Source organism: Chrysemys picta, chromosome 2 (assembly GCF_011386835.1).
Source record: "Chrysemys picta bellii isolate R12L10 chromosome 2, ASM1138683v2, whole genome shotgun sequence".
Taxonomy (NCBI): domain Eukaryota; kingdom Metazoa; phylum Chordata; order Testudines; family Emydidae; genus Chrysemys; species Chrysemys picta.
Genome location: NC_088792.1, coordinates 172,675,555 through 172,695,570, shown reverse-complemented (window position 1 = coordinate 172,695,570; position 20,016 = coordinate 172,675,555). Strand labels below are relative to the sequence as shown.

Genomic DNA, 20,016 nt, shown 5'->3' with positions numbered 1-20,016 from the left:
GGGAAGTGACATCATGACTCGGTCTCACCCTTCCACAACTCAACACCTGGAAACGTGTCAAGAGGACAAAAACTTTGAAAAAGGGGACAGGGGCCCCAGGCTGGAGGAGAGTTCCAGCCTGTGTATTGAAGATCTGTGACCTGTTTGTACCATCTATCAGGGTGAGATACTGCTCGATTCAAATCCTGTTTACTTTATAGAACTGATTGCGAATTTCCTTTTATTTCTTAGGTAAGCAACTTTGATCACTACACTTACTACTTATAATCATTTAAAATCTCTCTTTCTGTAGTTAATAAATCTGTTTTATATTTTACCTAAAACAGTGTGTTTTGGTTGAAGTGCTTGGGAAATCTCACCTCAGTTTACAAAGACTAGTTTGTGTCCTCTCCATATTGAAGGAGGGGTGGACTGGGTAATGAATTTACACTAGTCAGGCTTCTGACTAGGGCAAGACGGTACAGTTTTTGGGTGCCAAGCTGGGGGGAATTGGCTGGAGCCTCTCTATTGTTATATTCATGAGTGGCTGGGAGAAGCATTCATGTAACTCAGTTGGGTATGTCCCTGCCTGTGGATGTCTGTATAAGAACCTGTCAGAACCTGTATAAGAACAGGTACTTGTCAAAAGCATCACATTGTGAGAGAGATACCCCAAGTTGGTGGGACAAGAGGGCTCAGCTGTCCCATAGTTCAGGCTGCACCCTGGGAACCCTGTCACAGGAACATGGTATCTTGTTTATTTATCAGCATCACAAAATGATAGGTAAGTGGGCCCAACTCAGAGCTGATTCAGGTTGCTGGTGTCCGGTTTTCAACCGGAACACCTGGTCAAAAAGGGACCCTCCCAGCCCAGTGAAAATGAGCGAGTGCCGGGGGAGGGGGGAGGGAAGGAGAGCGAGCGATGGAGGGTGGAGAGAGCAGGGTGGGCCCTTGAAGGAGTGGGGCAAGGGTGTTCGGTTTTGTCTGATTAGAAAGTTGGCAACCAAGCAGCATCTCATAGAATCAGGTCCAAAAAATCACAATTGGTAGTTTATGGTGAGTTACTATCACTCTAACATTTAGATCATAATAGTATTTTGTTCTTCTACTGGAGGATCTCAATGCACTGTACAAACATTGATTAATTAGTTCTCAGCTTGTAATGTACAGCAGTTTAGTATTATTACCCCTATTTATAGATGAGAATATTGAAGAGCAGAGAAGTTAAGGACCAGCTTTTCAAAGGTATTTAGGTACCTAAAGATACAGATAGACACAGTGTGATTTTCAAAAATGCCTAGCGCCTAATCAATGGGACTACTTGTGGAATAAGGTACTACTCAATGTGAGTAAAGGTGGCAGAATTGCACTGTTTCTTATTGCTCTGTCACACCCCCTCAGATCACCAGTCCCAGAGCCTCAGGATCCTGCCCTAACACACTCATGAATTATGAACTAACATTCTGTAAACAGTGCAAACCTTCAACAGAGATTGTGGTTTGTTAAGCGCAGAAGAAAGTTTCTCTTTTCACAGTATAACAAGGTGTGCTGGCTCTCTAAGGCCTGGTCCCCACTAATGCCCCACTTCGGACTAAGGTACGCAAATTCAGCTACGTTAATAACGTAGCTGAATTCAAAATACCTTAGTCCGAACTTACCGCGGGTCCAGACGCGGCAGGCAGGCTCCTCCTCTCGCCGAGCTGGAGTACCGGTGTCGACGGCGAGCACTTCCGGGATCGATCTGGGATCGATTTATCGCGTCTAAACCAGACGCGATAAATCGATCCCAGAACATCGATTGCCTGCCGCCGGACCCTCCGGTAAGTGTAGACGTACCCTAAGACATGCTAAGAGTCAGTCCTACCCCAGTTTCAATCTAGAATGGCTGGAATTCTGAGAAATGTAGTCTCAGGTTGATAGGAGTTAGAGGCTGTCAGAGGGTGCTAGGGAATAGAAGTAGCCCCTTTCCCTGAGAACAAAGGGAGAGTACGACAGGAGCAAGACTTCTTGTGAGGATCCTGCATACACCATAAAGAAAGTCACAGAGTTGTTAGTCTCTTCAGTCTAACAGTCTGAGAAAAGCCTGAAAAAGCCAGTTAAGAGCTGATGAAAAGGCCTGAAAAGGCAGCTGAGTAAAAGTGTACCTTATGACCTCATTTTCACTATGGGGAAAAAAAAAGTGCGTGCTCTTATTTGTGCTAGCTAACTTGAGTTAACTAAGAAGAGGTAAAATCCTAGTGAAGACAAGGCAGTTTACAATTTTCACATTAAACTTTAACTCCACCTGCTAACTTGTGTGGAAACTACAAACTGTCTTGTCTTCACTAGGATTTTACCTTGCATTTAACTAACTTGAGTTAGGAACACACCTATTTTTCTTTTTTGTAATGAAGACAAGACTTAAGAGACCACCTGGGTTTGTGCTAGGTTGCTTTCTTCTCCCTCAAACCCTGGCCAGGGGCTTAATTAATAGGTTTGGATGATTATAATAGCCCAAGTACACAGACCTGGGAACAGGGTATTGTTGTCAAGGGTTGGCTGCTAGCAGCTGCAGCAGATTAGCCCTTTAAGGCAGCAGGAAACTAACTGCATTAAGGAGTGGGAGAAGTGAGTGGGTGTCTAGAACGTGGCTAAACAAACTGTGAATGCTGACAATGCTGGCCTGTGGTTGTCTGGCCTTTAAACTTGGGGAAAGAGAAGAAGGGAGAGTGTGTTGCTACACCTAATGCCTGCTCTTCTGTCAAAGGACCTATGCTTGAACTCATCATTCCCTGAGGGCCCATCAGCGGGGTGCTGCAGGATTGACATGGAATCCTGAGGGAGAGCCTATGGCCCAAGAAGAGAAGATAGAACATATCTACATCAGATTCTTCTCTTATCAATTGTCACTACTTTGAAGGAATATAGTTCCAGTTAGTTGGAGAGCTATCTTACAAGCAAGGAAACTTGGGCAATGGCTGCATTCACATGGACGGAAGGTAAGCCCCTGTCATGGCCATCAGTTTTGGTATATGGGCCAGGCTATATGGCAGTGGTTCTCAAACTTCTGTACCGGTGACCCCTTTCACATAGCAATCCTCTGCATGCCCCCCCCAAAATATATAAAAAAGTGTTTTTAATTTATAACACCACAATAAATGCTCAAGGCAAAATGGGGTTTGGGGTGGAGGCTGACAGCTCATGATCCCCTATGTAATAACCTTGTCACCCCCAAGGAGTCCTGACCCCCAGTTTGAGAACACCTGCTATATGGTATGCATGTCATTGATCTCATAAGGGAGCTGTGAGGCTTAACTAAACTTGTAAAAACACTTTAAAATCCTTAAATAAAAGGTCCTGCTATATGAAGACAAAGTATTTGTATTGTATATTTCTGACACCTAAAACTATCAAATGATCCATCTTTTCATACTCTAGCTCAGGGGTAGGCAACCTAAGGCAAATAAAAAGAATCCAATGTTAATTTTCTAAAATCATTTCTTTTGGGGGGCAGGGAACGGGAGGCTAGCCCTGACTCATGCCTTTTGAACATTTAATGTTGGCAATATTGCGTCTCTGCCTCAGTTCCCCATGTATGAAATGGAGAGAACATTACTGCCCTACCACATTCAGGTGTTGGAAGGCAAACTTTTGGAAGTCAGATGTAATATCATTTTAAAGTTTTACTTCAAAGAATGCAATGGGAGGAAAATAGCAAAGTGTGTAGTTTAGAAAAACAACATCACCACCCCGAGAAAACTGGAATCCTTTCACTGAAATGCAAGAAATGCCATGTAATGTAAACATGTGACTAAATGCAGTTTAAAATCTATGAACCCATAACATTAAGATCCTAACTCAGTGACAATATATGGGTAGACCTAAAAATATAGTTTTAAACACAAACCCTATTCACGGTCTTGTATTACCAAGAAATGAATTCATGCCTTCAGGGTCCTTTTTTTCCCTTCTACAGCAGAACAATTAATACTTAATATGATGCAGGGAATGCAGTTCCCTGTGCTATTTCATAGCCTGACTTTCAAAATGTATGTACACAACTGCACACCTACTGTAACTTACCTCTCTAAATCAGGCATTTGCACATGCAATTGGTCAAGAATATATCTAACTAGTAATTTCTCATCTACATAACCAGTATGCACATGCAAGAACTGCATGTACATTTTAGAAAATCAGGCCTTTAAAACTACACCAATTCTGTTGAAATTTGGAATTACTGTTCTATTAAGTAATGTAAAACTTCCTGAGTGAAGACAGGTTTCAGAGTGGTAGCCGCGTTGGTCTGTATCAGCAAAAAGAACGAGGAGTACTTGTCTCTAAGGTGTACTCACAAGTACTCCTCGTTCTTTTTGAGTGAAGACAGTTTTTACTCCAAATTGCTTACAATCTAAGGCCCTGATCCTGTCCCAAATCACTTATGAATGTAAGTAATTGCAGGTCAGCAAATAGTCACTTTTTGATAAAATAGAACACTGGGCATATATTTTCTAATATGTAACTGTTTCAATATTAACAATCCTAAATGTTGAAACAGGACTTGTATGAAATTGTAAGAGTGAAATACACGTTGGTTGAGGGCCAACACCAACTAGGGACCAAATTCTGTAAAGTGCTGAGGACTTCTTGCAATGGGAGTCCAGGGTACTCAGTGTCTCGTGGAAGATACTTAGCACCTTTTGGGATTATACGCACATGCTCCGATCCTAAAAGGTATATGGACACCTAATTCCCATTGATGTCAATAGGAGTTAGACACCTAAATGCCTTTTTGAGGATGTGGATTTAAATTAGACTTTTGCCTCTTTTGCCAGCATCTAGATGTGAATGAATTTCAGCCCAAGGAAGCAAAATTCCATGAGGAACAAATGAGTTACATTAAAAGCCCCAATGCTACAACACTTCATAAGGTGGACATGCAAGTTATACATTTAGGTGTTGCTGCACAAGGAGTAATGTTGCATAACTCTAAGATTATTTTTCTGTAAACCCAGTTCCTTGTTTTACAACTCAGTATAGTTGTCCTCCTCTCGCAGTCTGAACTTTACTTCTTATCTCCTCCCCACCTCAGATGACATGCACAATGTCCTCCTCAGAGAGATTCTCACTGGTGCTATGGTCAGTGGTGAGTGATCTCTTTTTACTAGGACAACAGTATATTGAGTCTGTTAAAACATAAGATCCAAAGCTAAAATTTCTTGTCACCAAAGCAATTATTTGAGTGTTCAAGACATTACTTAAGCTTCAGTTCTGAGATTTTTTTTTTTTTTAATGGCAGTTTTCATATAACTAATCTGAAACCTCATAAAGGATCTACTCCAGGGGTTGGCAACGTTCGGCTCGCCTGGGTAAGCACCCTAGCGGGCCGGGCCAGTTTATTTACCTGCTGACGCGGCAGGTTCGGCCGATCGCGGCCCACACTCACTGCAGTTTGCCGTCCTGGGCCAATGGGGGCGACGGGAAGTGGCGCGGGCTGAGGGATATGCTGGCCGCGGCTTCCCGCCGCCCCCATTGGCCCAGGACAGCGAACTGCGGCCAGTGGGGGCCGCGATCGGCCGAACCTGCCACGTCAGCAGGTAAATAAACTGGCCCGGCCTGCCAGGGTGCTTACCCAGGTGAGCCACGTGCCGAACGTTGCCGACCCCTGTACTAGACGTAGATTAGAGCTCATTATGTTGAAGAACTTGTGGTTTCTTGGGGTATGTCAATTATTCTACTTTCTACTGAAGTGACCAGAAGTGAATAACCATGTAGAAAAACAGTAATTCTCTGTTTCTTGGGGAGCACTAGTGACTTCCCTATTTCATAAATTGAAGGTCCTCCAGTCTTGCTTGGATCATGTGGGTGGAATGGTAGGGGTGCCTTCATGTGGCCTTAACTTCACCCACAAATCAGTGCCTCTTATTCAAAGGGAGGTGTATCTTATCCTGAGGCCACACCCCGTCACTGTGTTTTGCCCCAATCCTTCAGGGGAGTAATCATGTTTTATGCTTCATTAGTGTCCTGCACCCATTTCTTGAAATGTTGAATAAGTGGGGTTGCCAACTTTCTATTTACAGAAAACCAAACACCCTTGCCCCCTCCCCTGCCCCTTTTTCAAGGCCACGCCCCTGCTCACTCTCCCCCACCCTTGCTCACTCGTTCATTTTCACTGGGCAGGGGGTTGGGATGCGGTACAGGCTCTGGGCTGGAGGATGCGGGCTCCGGGGTGGGGCCAGAAATGAGGGGTTCAGGAGATGGATCCAGGCTGGGTTGCAGGGGGGTGAGGGCTCCGGCTTTGGGTGCAGGCTCTGGGGTGGGGCCAGGGATGAGGGGTTTGGAGTGCAGGAGGGGGTGTGGACTCCAGGTGGTGCTTACCTCAGGTGGCTCCCGGGAAGCTGCTGGCATCTCCCTGGGTCCTAAGCGGAGGTGCGAGCACATGGCTCTCAGTGCTGCCTGTGCCTGTAGGCACTGCCCCTTCACCTCCCATTGGCCGGGGTTCCCAGCCAATGGGAGCAGCTGAGCTGGCACTGGGCCATCCCTCTGCCTAGAGGCCAGAGGGAGATTGGCAACTTCCTGGGAGCTGTGTGGAGCCGGGTAGGGAGCCTGCCTGCACTGCTGACTGGACTTTTAATGGCCTGGTCCGTGGTGCTGAAAGAGACACCAGGGTCCCTTTTCAACCAGGCATTCTGTTGAAAACCCGACACCTGGCAACCCTATAAATGAGGAGTTTTTTTAAAATACCAAAACCCAGATAGGGTGTACACATAGCAAGTGCCAGGAGTGTGGGGGCAGAGGTGAAAATTCTCCCTACTTCCCCCTCCCATCCTCGGCATGGGAATGGGATATGGAAATCCCCACTACTCTCCCAGTCAGGAAGAATGAGCAGAACCCTGTGCTGGCAGTGGGCCGGGGTGCTCCCCACCTCTGGCCGGTAGTGGGAGGAGAGGAGATTAAAAATCCTCTTCCTCTACTACTGCCTTGTGTAGACAGAGACCGACACCGAAAGGAAGTAGTGAAGGAGGCAGCCCAGTGGATGAACTTATTTATGAAATATACTCGTCACTGTTCGGGCAAACAACCCCCGGGCAAGGCGTCGAGAACTCTTTAATCGCATCACACCGTCATTTGCATAGAAAGCCCCAGCTCTGGTCCGGGACAAGGGTACAAACTGGGGGACTCACCCCGTGCGCACGCTCCCCTTCAGTTCCGCCCAGCAGAGAAACACAGTTCGGAGCCACTCCTGGGCGAGGTGGCTGTTAAAGAGACCGTGTCCTCTCCTGCACACCCGCTTCCGCACTTAACCTACCCGCTTTAAAGGAGTCCCAGGGAATGACAGGCAGCTGTCCGGGGTTAAGGCGTGTCTGACGGGGGGGAATCCGCCTTACTCCTTCGGCTGGGAGTCGGTGGGCCAGTTTTTCAAGCCCTGGCAGCACACCAGAAAAAGCAACTGAATCGAGGGATCAGGACACAACAATCGAGTCTGAAAACCTCCTGTGGCAGGAGCGGATGCGTATGCAAGAGCGAAACTTTGTCTAAATATTATACAAGATATTACCATAGTCTAGGAGGCTGAAATGCCCTGGGAGCTGGAGCAGGGGGAGGGGATATAGAAGGCTTGTTCCACCATTAGCATTTTGTAAGAGATTGCAAAAAATATCGGCCTCTACAACAAGAGGGTGAGAAAATGAAACTAACTTTTCCTTTTCGGCAATAGCAAAGGAAGTCTTCTGAAAGAAGACAATCGAAGAGTCACATATTCCCCCTCCTCTCCCATTTCATCACCCCCAAAGTCCTTGATATTAATATTATTACACACTAACACATCCAGTATGTATACCCCAAAGTCCAGGAAAAATAAAGAGAATCGGATTCCAGGCAGACCTAGGTGTAACTCAATGAACCTTTACAAACAAAAATCTGGCCTCCGGTTAAAGACACACACAGTGAAAGTGCTCTTACCTACCTCCTCACAGAACGCTAGCTCCAGGAAGATCGAGCCACTGCTGTCTGGCTTCAGCTCTTTTACTAAGCCAGGGCTGATTCCTTTCCTCTGACGCCCGCTTCTCCCCCCTCCTCCCCGCTGTGGGAGGAGTCATGAGAAACCACACCAACAAAACCGGATCACTAGCTACATAAGTGCCAGCAGGCCGGGGAAGAGGAGGGAAGACTAATGGAGAACTGTACCCTTCTTAAAGGTTGCTCTAGTTTCAAAGATTAAATTCTTCCCTGATTTACATATTGCGTAGCCACATTGAACTCAGTGGGTAAATGCCATACTGACAGCCTCAAAAGATCAAGTTTCAGAGTAGCAGCCGTGTTAGTCTGTATCCGCAAAAAGAAGAACAGGAGTACTTGTGGCACCTTAGAGACTAACAAATTTATTAGAGCATAAGCTTTCGTGGACTACAGCCCACTCATCCGAAGAAGTGGGCTGTAATCCACGAAAGCTTATGCTCTAATAAATTTGTTAGTCTCTAAGGTGCCACAAGTACTCCTGTTCTTCTTTTTTCAAAAGATCAAAAATCATAAGACTGCCTTGCCCAGATGTGAAGAGCTGTGGGTAACTCAAAAGCTTGTCTCTCTCCTCAGCAGAAGTTGGTCTAATAAAAGATATTACCTCACCCACCTTGTCTCCCTCCCCTCCACGTGAATTTTTTTTTTTAAAAAGGGTTCATAGATGTTTGTTGATTTGCTATGGCCCTTGTGTATTGCTAACATAAGGTTAGCTACAATGCAAACAAGATAAATTAACTGGGGGTCCACCTCATAGGGAGGTGGCCACCTCACTGTCTAGAAGCAATAGAGGCGCATTGATGTGTGAACATAGAACATGTTAAGGGGAAAATTCATGATTGAACCTGGATTAAATCTCCAGTGAAGATAAAACCTTAGTTTTGCACGTTTTGCTGTAGAGAGCTTCATCCTGTAGTGAGGTACACCTCTACCCCGATATAATGCGGTCCTCGGGAGCCAAAAAATCTCACCGCCTTATAGGTGAGACCGCATTATATCGGGTTCGGTCCGGTACGGCGTACTGGCAAGAGCCGGTATGCCGTGCCGGACTGGACCGGCTTTCTCGGCAGTGATTTAAAGGGCCCAGGGCTCCGGCCGCTGTGGGGAGCCCCGGGCCCTTTAAATCACCACTGGAGCTCTGGCAGCAGGGCTCGGGCAGGGATTTAAAGGGCCCGGGGCTCCACACAGCGGCTCGAGCCTCTGGCCCTTTAAATCACCTCCCAAGCCTGGCTGCCAGAGCCCCGGCGGGGATTTAAAGGACCTGGTGCTCCAGCTGCTGTGGAGAGAGCCCCGGGCCCTTTAAATCACCGCCGGGGCTCCGGCAGCCAGGCTCGGGCGGTGATTTAAAGGGCCCGGGCCCCCACATGACTTCAGATATAATGCGATAAAGCAGCAGGGCTCAGGTAGTGCTTTAAAGGGCCCAGGGCTCCCCGTTGCTTTACCACGTTATATCCGAATTCATATTCTATCGGGTCGTGTTCTATCGGGGTAGAGGTGTACATGTTGCAACCTATTGTGTTGTCCTTGGCAAGTCAGTTAATCTCTGTGGCTCAGTCTCCATGTGCAACGTGCACAGAATTCTTTCCTACCTCACAAACTAAGTTTCCCTCTAAACTGTGCGGCTATGCAGCTGCCTATTAAGCCCCACACAGGGGCTCAGTTCGGCAGCCGGGGTAGAGGCACCTCTTCCTTCCCCTCCCCCTCCCCCCCCGGGGCTGCTGCAGGGAGAGAGAGCTGGGGGAGTCCTCTCTCCCTGCTAAAAGAAGAACAGGAATACTTGTGGCACCTTAGAGACTAACAAATTTATTAGAGCATAAGCTTTCGCGGACTACAGCCCACTTCTTCGGATGCATATAGAATGGAACATATATTGAGGAGATATATATATACACACATACAGAGAGCATAAACAGGTGGGAGTTGTCTTACCAACTCTGAGAGGCCAATTAATTAAGAGAAAAAAAACTTTTGAAGTGGTAATCAAGCTAGCCCAGTACAGACAGTTTGATAATAAGTGTGAGAGTACTTACAAGGGGAGATAGAGTCAATGTTTGTAATGGCTCAGCCATTCCCAGTCCTTATTCAAACCGGAGTTGATTGTGTCTAGTTTGCATATCAATTCTAGCTCAGCAGTCTCTCTTTGGAGTCTGTTTTTGAAGTTTTTCTGTTGTAATATAGCCACCCGCAGGTCTGTCACTGAATGACCAGACAGGTTAAAGTGTTCTCCCACTGGTTTTTGAGTATTTTGATTCCTGATGTCAGATTTGTGTCCATTAATTCTTTTGCGTAGAGACTGTCCGGTTTGGCCAATGTACATGGCAGAGGGGCATTGCTGGCACATGATGGCATATATCACATTGGTAGATGTGCAGGTGAACGAGCCCCTGATGGTATGGCTGATGTGATTAGGTCCTATGATGATGTCACTTGAATAGATATGTGGACAGAGTTGGCATCGGGGTTTGTTACAAGGATAGGTTCCTGGGTTAGTGGTTTTGTTCAGTGATGTGTGGTTGCTGGTGAGTATTTGCTTTAGGTTGGGGGGTTGTCTGTAAGCGAGGACAGGTCTGTCTCCCAAGATCTGTGAGAGTAAAGGATCATCTTTCAGGATAGGTTGTAGATCTCTGATGATGCGCTGGAGAGGTTTTAGTTGGGGGCTGAAGGTGACAGCTAGTGGTGTTCTGTTATTTTCTTTGTTGGGCCTGTCTTGTAGGAGGTGACTTCTGGGTACTCGTCTGGCTCTGTCAATCTGTTTTTTCACTTCAGCAGGTGGGTATTGTAGTTTTAAGAATGCTTGATAGAGATCTTGTAGGTGCTTGTCTCTATCCGAGGGATTGGAGCAAATGCGGTTATATCTTAGAGCTTGGCTGTAGACAATGGATCGTGTGGTGTGTCCTGGATGGAAGCTGGAGGCGTGTAGGTAAGTGTAGCGGTCAGTAGGTTTCCGGTATAGGGTGGTATTGATGTGACCATCGCTTATTACCACAGTAGTGTCCAGGAAATGGACCGCTTGTGTGGATTGATCTAGGCTGAGGTTGATGGTGGGATGGAAATTATTGAAATCATGGTGAAATTCCTCAAGGGCTTCTTTTCCATGGGTCCAGATGATGAAGATGTCATCAATGTAGCGCAAGTAGAGTAGGGGCGTTAGGGGACGAGAGTTAAGGAAGCGTTGTTCTAAGTCAGCCTTAAAAATGTTGGCATATTGTGGGGCCATGCGGGTACCCATAGCAGTGCCGCTGACTTGAAGGTATATATTGTCCCCAAATGTGAAATAGTTGTGGGTGAGTACAAAATCACAAAGTTCAGCCACCAGGTTAGCTGTGACATTATCAGGGATACTGTTCCTGATAGCTTGTAGTCCATCTTTGTGTGGAATATTGGTGTAGAGGGCTTCTACGTCCATAGTGGCCAGGATGGTGTTTTCTGGAAGATCACCGATGGATTGTAGTTTCCTCAGGAAGTCAGTGGTGTCTCGAAGATAGCTGAGAGTGCTGGTAGCGTAGGGTCTGAGGACAGAGTCTACATAACCAGACAAGCCTGATGTTAGGGTGCCAATGCCTGAGATGATGGGGCGTCCAGGATATCCAGGTTTGCTGAGCTAGAATTGATATGCAAACTAGACACAATCAACTCCGGTTTGAATAAGGACTGGGAATGGCTGAGCCATTACAAACATTGACTCTATCTCCCCTTGTAAGTACTCTCACACTTATTATCAAACTGTCTGTACTGGGCTAGCTTGATTACCACTTCAAAAGTTTTTTTCCTCTTAATTAATTGGCCTCTCAGAGTTGGTAAGACAACTCCCACCTGTTTATGCTCTCTGTATGTGTGTATATATCTCCCCTCAATATATGTTCCATTCTATATGCATCCGAAGAAGTGGGCTGTAGTCCACGAAAGCTTATGCTCTAATAAATTTGTTAGTCTCGAAGGTGCCACAAGTATTCCTGTTCTTCTTTTTGCGGATACAGACTAACACGGCTGTTACTCTGAAATCTCTCCCTGCTGTAGCCCCTGGGCAGCCTGTACCCCAAACCCCTCATCCCTGGCCCCACCCCAGGGTCTGCACCTCCAGCCAGAACCCTCCCCTCTCCCGCAACCCAACCCTCTGCTCCAGTCCTGAGCCACACTCTGAACCCCTCGGCCCCACCTCCACCACATGAATTTTATGTGCACCAGTATGTAGGTGATGTGTCACATAACAAAATTCATTCTGCACATATGTGGGGAAAATTAGAGGGAACACTGCATCACAGGGATGCCTGCGAGGATAAAGTCACTCAAGATTGTCAGGCATTCCAATGCTATGGTAATTGGGACCAGGTAAGTAGTGTGGGGCACAAGGAGAGAGGAAGGTCTGTGAACAACCCCCTATCATAGCTGTACTTCAAGAAGCTTCAAGGTTCTGCTGGCGAATCTGGTAGAGTTTATCAGTTCCTTGTAGGAGAAATAGTTGGTAACTAATAAAAGTTGGCACACAGTTTTCATAATGAAAGCAGAACTACTAAATTTCAGGAGCTATTTAGTTCCTGTTCAAGGAAATTTACAGTTTACCCAGTCCTTGTACAATAGCTATGTATGCATCAGCATCTCTAAAGAATACTGTGACACAGAAATTCTGTAGTGAGCTGTTAATTTTCTCTGAAGAACAAAAATATTAAGTACCAAAGAACATTCACTGAAGCATCTGAATTTCCATCTTCAGGTGGTGTTGCACTAAACTACAGTATAGATTAGATACCCATTCTCATGACTTAAGAAACATCATCACCATCTTAAAGAGGAAATTCCCAGACATGGGAATGACAAGGCTGCACAGATGCCCTGGGCTTTCTCGAGGATGAATACAAGGGTTCTGGTTCCCCCAATGCCCTTGAAATATCTGTAGGCAAAACTTTTCTACTTTGTTTGCCTGGCCAGGATTTGGCATGGGGGAATGGAATGGCTCTCTCTGCCTCTGTTTATTGTGGCTGACTTAACTTACTTTGCAAGCAAGGCCGTCCTTAGGCATATGTGACTATGTAGGGCACCTGAAAATTTGGGGCAGCACTGGGACCATAGACGTCAACTTTTCATCTTGCCAGGGGGGTGCTTGACACCCTCCCCCGACCCCTTCCCCCAAGCCTCCATCCACCTCTTTCCCGCCTCCTCCCCGAGCACGCCTGGTCCCCGCTCCTCCCCCTCCCTCCCGGAGCTTGAACGCCACAAATCAGCTGTATAAAGGGGTGTGTCCAGCTGTATAAAGGGTGTGTGTGTGTGTTAGGGAGATAATAGTTACACACCTCTGTAGAATACTGTAAGCTTATGTTTGTGTTGATAAGAGCAAGGGGCATAGGGGCACCAGTTTAATAATACTGTGTAGGGCCCCATAAATCCTAAGGACAGCTCTGTTTGCAAGTAGACACCCGCTCCCCCCCAAAAGCTGACAGTTCTGAACTCCTTTTCTTAAGGAGAGAACTAGTACTGTATTTTAACAATATTTTTGAGAGAATTGCACTGTTAAACTGAAATTTGATTATTTCTCTAATCTTTAGAGTTAATAGAAGTCTTGCTTTCATAGATTCTAAGGCCAGAAGGGAACATTGTGATCATCTAGCCTGATCGCATGTATAACAGACCATCAAACATCTCCAAAATAATTTCTAGAGCAGACTCGCAGTTCAACTGATTGGTAGGTCTAAGCATCCTCAGATGGAATAGACCATTATTAATACAAGCTAATTATTGGTATCCATTTTAGCAAATTGTGAGACATCATGGATATAGTTACCAAATTCTGATTCAGAGTACAGTAGCTTGGTTTAGATTGCTTTTAAAAAGGTTGGATGAAATCCTGACTCCACTGATTTCAGTAGCAAAAATCCTAGACTTCAGTAGGCCAGGAGTTCATCCATAGTTGCTACTTTACACAGCAATGTGAAGGAAAAGGCTGACATCATGTGGGGGGAGAGAGAATTTCAATCTCCTAACTGTAATAATTTATTTTCTATTGATCTATCCTGTATATCACCAGGAAAAGGTTTAGTCTGGAGTTCTCTCCAATCAAATAACTTTCAAAATAATGCAGGGTAATAAAATATATTGGTGCATGTACTGTAATCTGTTTATATAAAAAAAGTGTCTGTACTTTTATTATTATAGCTAGATTATCTATGTCCAAAAAGTACCTAATTGATCTAATTCTACACCATTTTGCAATTTGACTAGATATAGCCAATTACCTGACTACACTTGTGATTCAAAAATATTTGAGTGCAAATAGCTGTGCATAGTCAGATTATTAGTCAAAGGGAAAGCAGTACAAAATAAAAAGGAGACATACATGCCACTCATAGCATTCACTTTGCATAGGTCTAATTCCAAAGTATGCACTCAAGATTATCTGTATTTATATTGTGGCTGTTTACAAGCTAAAAGCACTCTATACATAACCCCAATAGTCTCTACCAGTTTCTTATACTGATTTTTCTGCACTGTCCTGTACTTTTTCTTATTTTTGTTTTGGATACCTCATTCCAGGTGTCCATGAAGGCAATTCTTAATTGTACCAGGACTTATTAGTCATACATCTTGTTTCTGTCAGGTTATGTATTTGTATGAGCCAAGAGCAGAGTTCAGCTTGCAAAGTGTTATGGGATATACCTTAGCGTGAGTGAACAAGTGTGAAGAGTATTCTGGGGAAAACAAAATACAGAGTACAGGTGTGCGACTTAGCATAACTACCCAGCAATCATACATAAGAAGGGCCATACTGTGTCAGACACAAGGTCCATCCAGCCTAGTATCCTGTCTTCCGACAGTGGCCAATGCCAAGTGCCCCAGAGGGAATGAATAGAACAAGTAATCATCAAGTGATCCATCCCCTATCGCCCATTCCCAGCTTCTGGCAAACAGAGGCTAGGGACACCATCCCTGCCCATCCTGGCTAATAGCCATTGATGGACCTATCCTTCATGAAACTTATCTAGTTCTTTTTTTGAACCCTGGTCGTCTTGGCCTTCACAACATCCTCTGACAAAGAGTTCCATAACTGGTTGACTGTGCATTTTGTGAAGAAATACTTCCTTTTGTTTGTTTCAAACCTGCTGCCTATTAATTTCATTTGGTGACCCCTAGTTCTTGTGTTATGAGAAGGATTAAATAGCATTTTCTTGTTTATTTTCTCCACACCAGTCATGATTTTATACACCTCTATCATATCCCCCCCCTTAGTCATCTCTTTTCCAAGCTGGAAAGTCTCAGTCTTATTAATCTCTCCTCATACAGAAGCTGTTCCATACCCCCTTACCATTTTTGTTGCCCTTTTCTGAACCTTTTCCAATTCCAATAAATCTTGTTTTGAGATGGGGCGACCACAACTGCACACAGTATTCAAGATGTGGGCCTACCATGGATTTATACCTGATAAGGTGTACAATATTAATGTCGTGCATATAATACATATTATGCACAACACACACACAGGCTACCAAATATAAACACTAGAGCGAAGCTGGGTGTAGGAAGGCTAATGTGTTTAATCTTTAAAATAGGAATGAGAAGGACCAGAAACATGATGGATGATTTCTTCATCTAATACAGAAATTTAAACCTACGGAGTTGAACCAATAAAGATAAAATAAATAGGGCAATTTCTGCTAAAAATAGTAACTATCACTTCAATGTCCTTAGGGGCTGTCCTGAGAGATCAGTAATATAAAAACCAAGAAAGGAATGTATTGTAGAGGATATTGTATGCTTACCCCTCGCACACACATCAGTGGTCCTTGGATTTATGATCAGACAACTTACATTTCTATTTTCCTCCATGTCTTGAACACATTTCACAGTCGATTTGTAATATTTATAGGCCCACACCTTTAGAGAGGTAATTGGATTAACGGATACAGGATATGTTAGACAACCAAGAGAGAAATTACTAACAACATATCAGTAAAGAGGATTGTCAAGCTGACTGCAGTGACTCGTGTGACTGTTAAGAACTAAGACAAACCCCTAATTGGCTGTGAGCTCTAAATTTAGATTTCACCAACTAATTATCAGGTGTAAACTCCTGAGGCACTATAACAGCCTTAACATGGAGTCACAGACAGCCCCCTTGGATACTCCGATCTGACTCACCACCCAGGTAAGCTTGCCTTTTTAATAGGTGGTCCCTTATACCAAGTATCACAGCAATATTCAGGTTACTCCTAATCACAAAGGACCAGTCATTTACCCCAGGTCAATCACACCTTAGATCTCACACCAGAGACAATGCTTGTAGCCAGTCCTACAATAAACTATATACAGATTTATTAATAGGAAAAAGGAAACAGTTATTTATAAGATATAAGCATGTAAACATAGATACACAAATGAATTACAATTTTGTTACAAAAGGTAAGAGAAGCTTCTATAATAAGTAAGCTCTTTGTCTCTTTGTGCTAACCCAGGCTAAACAGCTGGGGACTTCTTGTTTATACCAAGAAAACCTTACCCTCTGAGTCCAAGTAGCATAGAGATCCTCACTTCCTTCTGTTTAGGGGTTTTATTCCCCCTCCTGCCATATGCATTCAGCTGCAAACTCAGCTGATGGGGAGGAATCCACTTGCATGACTCACTTTTGTGGGGGAAAAGCAGAGCAACAAAGTTTTATGCTCTTTAATGTTCCACACTAGTCTGTTTGGAGTCAATGGGGTTTCCCTCTTGGATAGGATGTAACCCCTTTGGTTGCAGGCAACAAGTTGTTGTTTAAAAAAAAAAAAAAAAAAAGTGGCAAATGTATTCCCTGCATGTGAAGTCATAAGTGTCATACAACTGTGGCAAAGACTCAGTAATTTTTTTTTTATGTAACTGAACCAGAAATTTTAGTCAAATAAGTAAAAACAGTATCCCTTATAGCCAGAATTTTCAGAAGAGCTCAACAGCCATAACTGGGGAGAGCCTTTCAAAAGAGCTCAGTACCTAACATGTTGAGTTTTTAAAAAAAATATCTGGCCACTTCATTTTGGTACCTCGTGTGGAGCTGAGCTCTCCTGATAATCTGTCCCCAACACTTGCTGATATGGCTCTACATTGCTCTCTCTTCCCTGCACAGTTCCTTCTAGAACCTTCAGGACCCCCTTATGCCTGGCATCCTGACACACTTTTTTAAAAAAGTATGTGTATCCTCACAATAAGCATCATAGGAGACCGATTAGCAGTTTTGGGGAATTAATACCACGTGACTTCCTCACAAATACTCTTAGCTAGAACTTCCAAGCATCTGTATTGTGCTGCTATAGAATTTAAGAGATGTGCCTAATTTTATCCTGACTGCAGTCTATAAATTCCTGTTGACGTCAGTGATTATAGGAGCAAGACTTCTCTGTATGCATCCTTTTAATTTTTTTGCAGAATACTCATTTGTCTTCTGAATAACATCTTTGATCAGTCTGGAAACAAACAATGATGACTTTAATTTTGAAAAGTAAATAATATGCGTGGACAACAACTACATTTGTATCTCACTATGTCCGCCTTCTTCAGTCTGAACACTAATTTAGGTGACTGGAAACATTTAAATCTGGTCTCTACATCTTGCACACAAAAAACAGGTAAACATTCACAAGGAAGTATAATAGTATGTTTAACAGTATGTTAAGGTTGTGGCAGCGACTGATTAAAGCTAGGAACTACACAATTAAGCATGAAACATACCATATATCCTACAACAAAAAAATTCATCAGTTACTTTCCAGAGCCAAATTATCCCACTGAAGTCCATGGCAAAATTCCCAAACATTAAGAGCCAACCCACACCTATTGGCAGGGCCGGCTCTACCATTTTTGCCGCCCCTAGCAAAAAAAAAAAAAAAAAAAGCCGCCCGAACTGCCGAAGCAGTGGACGGAATGCTGCCCCTTAGCATGTGCCGCCCCAGGCATCTGCTTCCTCTGCTGGTGCCTGGAGCCGGCCCTGCCTATTGGTGTATCCCTATTAGGCATTGACCCACACTTGGACAGTGGCCACGGCAGATGTAGGAGGCAATGTGCCTCACCAAGCCAATTACAGTGCCAGAGTCCCCAGGGGAAGCACATTTGCTGCTACAGTATTTAGGGGGAGGTGCATCAGGCATTCAACTCCAGGGCTGAATAGCTCTGTTAATTAGTGTGAGGAGCCAAAGCAATTGCCCTTGATTCCTCCCTATTCCTAATGGGGTAGCTAGTGGCAGCGTAAGTGGGGACCACTCCTTGAACTCAGAAAAAAGCATATATTAAAATTGTAGAGGAGGCAAAAATGGCAGGGGGCTTCATGTACCCTTCCTTGTGTACACACAGAACAATGCAATGGTGAAGGCACCAATGTTGTATATTCATACTTCACTTTGAATTTGCTTCCTTTATTGGCGTCTGAAACTTGGCTTAAAGCTGCTTTACTATAGTTCAGTTGTAAATAAGCTTAGGAATTTAGGAACCGACTCATAGATCTGTTTTGGTATTGAAGGTTAAGGCTGGCTATAGGCTGCCTTTTGCAAACACCGAACAAATTCTCATGTAACCTAAATTACTGCATATCCTATATATTCAAACTGTACAATAATTCAAATACAGACAAAACTTGCTTAAGAGAACAGAGTTGACTGATAACTGGCTGTGACAAATATTTATCACAGGATATTTCCAAGTCAATTTAACAAAAATGACAGCTGGTACACAAAAGTGTTGAAGTAAATCTGGCAATATCTTTCAGTGTTTTGTAGGTCACCTGCATCTTAAGGCAATAGCCATTATCTGCGATTCAATAGTATCCTTGTATGAACAGGCACTACTCTAAAAACAAAACCTGGTTGTAGACTAGGAACTAATATTTACTACCGGTAGTTAGGGGGCCATGTCCCACACAGAGCAAGTGGCTGTACCACCCATCATTAGACTGTACTCCTAAGGAGACAGGAAGATAGATACCATATTGCTAACTGAGCTATTACCAATGGGCTGTCTTTAGTCTAATACAATTCAGCAAGTTATGACACGGATATTATGCATTGTGACTCTTTCCCCCATACATGGTAAGGTACAGCATAAGGGAAAGAGAAAAGATACAAAGATATATTGGGTGTTGAACACCTGTCTAAGCTTGCCAGACGGGAGCCTATTGTACTGCATTCCAGACACCTTTCCCAGGTAGGGAAGCTAACTGAATCCTCAAAGGACCATCAAGACTACAATCTACGGCCATCAGCTTTGTCACTCAACTAGTTGCCTACTCCTATAGAACAATGCACTCTCTATGCAGGTGGGGCAAGTATGACTGTCCAGCCTGAACAGTGACATACTTTAGACTCACAGAAGGGCTGAGATCAGACATGGGGAGGCTGTGTCTCAGGACTTGTGTTCTTTTCAAAGATCAGTAACTCTCTAATAGACTCATAGACTTTAAGGTCAGAAGGGACCATTCTGATCATCTAGTTTGACCTCCTGCACAACGCAGGCCACAGAATCTCACCCACCCACTCCTGTAACAAACCCCTAACCTATGTCTGAGTTACTGAAGTCCTCAAATCGTGGTTTAAAGACCTCAAGGTGCAGAGAATCCTCCAGCAAGTGACCCGTGCCCCACGCTGCAGAGGAAGGCGAAAAACCTCCAGGGCCTCTGCCAATGTTTTAAGAGAAAAGTGATTGTGGTTAAGAAATTCCTTTGCTCAGCCTGTGTTTCTTGCTTGCCCACATGGTTCCTACAGAGGTTAAACTAGAAGCCCAGAGTGCCCACAGTCCAGGTGAGGCTCTGGGGAAGCATTTGTAAACTGACTGGAGAGCTTGGGAGGTTCCTGACACAGGTTTTGGGATCTAGGGCAGCTGGATAGAAGCATCCCATATTCCAAGGAAGGGCCTCAGACAAGAAATCTGAGCCTGGGAGTGTCCTAGGGATCCAGAGCTAGAAACAGTGACTAATCGTGACCCACCCGGTCCAAGCCAGCTGGGTCTGGGACCCAGAAATGATCCACTTACAACAGACTGACCATACAATCTGGCCCCATACCCCACTGCACTAGTCTTCTTGAAATGCCAGATCCT

General features: G+C 44.4%; 1 protein-coding gene across 6 annotated transcripts in view; it reads right to left on the bottom strand.

Annotated features, from left to right (window-relative positions):
• RIPK1 (receptor interacting serine/threonine kinase 1) overlaps positions 1 to 20,016 on the bottom strand; it is a 70,671-nt gene that overhangs the window by 32,086 nt on the left and 18,569 nt on the right. The window contains exon 1 of one of the 6 annotated variants that reach the window (XM_005307062.4): positions 7,925 to 8,083. The exons of 2 other annotated variants lie outside the window; for them this stretch is intronic. The gene's annotated coding sequence lies outside the window, so the exon portion shown is untranslated. Of the gene's footprint in view, positions 1 to 7,142; positions 7,892 to 7,920; positions 8,084 to 20,016 lie in introns of those variants that run through there. 3 more of the 6 variants (XM_005307064.5, XM_005307063.5, XM_065584884.1) reach the window with 3 other exon arrangements.